This window comes from Vigna unguiculata, chromosome 2 (assembly GCF_037176805.1).
Source record: "Vigna unguiculata cultivar grain cowpea cultivar isolate G323 ecotype 2 chromosome 2, ASM3717680v1, whole genome shotgun sequence".
Lineage (NCBI taxonomy): Eukaryota > Viridiplantae > Streptophyta > Magnoliopsida > Fabales > Fabaceae > Vigna > Vigna unguiculata.
In genome coordinates, this window is record NC_140793.1 from 2,911,064 (window position 1) to 2,913,780 (window position 2,717).

Genomic DNA, 2,717 nt, shown 5'->3' on the forward strand with positions numbered 1-2,717 from the left:
ATAATTAATAAATACAGGTAGTAGAGCCTTTATGACATTTAAGGCTAACTTTTATGACGTGGAATAGTACTAGCTCAAATGGTTGAGAGTACTTGATTGTGTTGAGAGTACTTGGATTCGAGTCTTATGTATGTCAATTGTGTGATTATTTTGAGAGGACGTGGAACCAATTTGAATCAAAAAGGGACTTTAGAAGAGAATTGGTGCGGGAAAAACATCCAGGTTAAGGGAGCTCTATTACGTGCTTCATTATGAACTGTACCATTCTGGATTGATTTATATGCATGGGTGCCTTGAATCTTGTTAAAAATGCGTAAAAGGCTCGTGTTTCTGGAAATTTCCAAAAATTGCCTAGCGGCGTTGATGACCCGTAGGGCGACTTAAGCTTTAGAACCCAGTTTCTGGGTTTTCTCCATGAACCGCCTAACGGCTATGCGCTGCCCACCAGGCGACACGAACTGGCTTGGTCAATTGTTCTATTTCGTGGAGTTCTGCGATTTTGGTAATGCCTGGTTGGAGTTTTATATCAAATTATAAATGTAAGGCCCACTTAAATTCTAACCCCTTATGTTAAGGGCTGCCTTTAATCGGTTGGGCCTAAGGCTGACCCAAAGGGAAAACAGACCCTAAGTCTGCCCTAACACTTTCATCCCATTCACTTTGCAGAAATAGTTCTTCCATCCCCTTTAGAGCAATCGCAACCCTTTGCTAGGGTTTGATCTCCAACCTCCGTCAAGTCCGCTCAAGTTTATTCTTTCCCCGTGTAAGTTACTCTCTGACTCATACCACTTCCCCCTTAGTATATTTTCGTATTTTCACAGCTAAGGTTCTGTAGCGAGCTTATCTTGTGATCTGTTTCGTTGTTTTTCCAGCTTCTAAGCATATTCCTAAAGTTGTTGTGTCCGTGGTTGGTGTCAAGGTCCTATACTAGCTTATTCCAAGTAAAGGAAGTTAGGGCTTTTTGTTTTAAATGATTGGCTTAATTACTCGGATCATACCCATTTTGGTTCGAAAATTTTAAAATGGTACCCACTTTGAACTTTGTCTCAATTTAGTACCCAATTTTGATTATTGCATCAATGTAGTACCCTCCGTTAAGTCTACACAAACGACGTTAACTACCTTGCCACGTGTTAGCCTCTGGATTTTTTAATTTTTTAATTTTTTTTAATTTTTTTTGAATTTTTTTGAATTTTTTTTGAATTTTTATTTTTTTTTGAATTCTTTTTTTAAAAAAAAAATTTGCCACGTGTCAAATCCTTGATGTGACACATGGCAAGGTATCGCCACGTGTCAAGGTACCTGACAAATGTCATTGTCTTCATTTCAACTTAGTCCCTACATGTGTCTATTTGTTTCAATTTAGTACCCATATATATTTATTGGTTTCAATTTAGTACCCAATTTATTTGTTTTAATTTTGTTTGAATAATTTTTTACAAAATAGAGAAATATTGTGTCTCCCTTAAAACCAAATTTATTATTTATATAAATGTTATATTTATATTTTTTATTAAAAATGACTTACATATATGTTATTCATGACTTTTACTATTAACTTTAATATAAATTTCAATACTTAATTTTATAACTCATTTTTAGTAACAAATATCACTATAACATTTATATAAATAATAAATTTTGTCTTAAAAGAGATACAATATTTCTCCATTTAAAAAAAAATATTTGAATAAAATTTAAACAAATAAATTGGGTACTAAATTGAAACAAATAAACATATATGGGTACTAAATTGAAATAAATAGACACATGTGGGGACTAAGTTGAAATGAAGACAATGACACTTGCCAGGTACCTTGACACGTGACGATACCTTGCCACGTGTCACTGACAATGCCACGTGTCACATCAAGGGTTTGACACATGGCAAAAAAAAATTTTTTCTAAAAAAATTCAAAAAAATAAATTATAAAATAAAAAAAAATTATAAAAAAAAATTATAAAAATTAAAAAATCCAGAGGCTGACACGTGGCAAAGTAGTTAACGGCGTTTGTGAAGATTTAACGGAGGGTACTACATTGATGCAATAATCAAAATTGGGTACTAAATTGAGACAAAGTTCAAAGTGGGTACCATTTTGAAATTTGCGAACCAAAATGGGTATGATTCGAGTAATTAAACCTAAATGATTTGTTTGGCCTATTCTAGATTCTGCCTAGTGTTGTATGAGTTATATGTTACTATGAACATGCGAAGTGCTTGTGTTCGTGGTTTTGTGCGAAAATGGGACTGTTGCAGGTGAGGACAGGGGCGAGAACTAATAGTCTCGCCCAAGAGAGCTAGTCTCGCCTAAGCGAGGCTGGCAGAGGCTCGCCTAGGCCTTCTGCGCGAGCTGTCGCTCAGGTGGGCCTTCTTGGTTTTGAGCGAGGGAATGCCTTGCTCAGGCGAGGAGATCTCGCCTAAGCGAGATGGTGCGAATGGCCACTGTTCCAGCTTGTCGAGCTCTCGCCTAAGCGAAGGGAGCTCGCTTGAGCGAGAGTCACTCTCGCATGGGCGAGACCCTTCAGCTTGAGCGAAGAGCTAGGCGAGAGTGCATTCTGGTTTGGTGTTTTCCCTGTTCTTGGATGTTTGTTATTTAATTGGATTGTTATATAATGGTATGAGGGGAAGGAATATGCATGAGTGGGAGGGTGTATGTGTTGTGAATGAAGAACTTGGATAATTCTTGGCATGTAATGAACATGAAGTGGTTGGT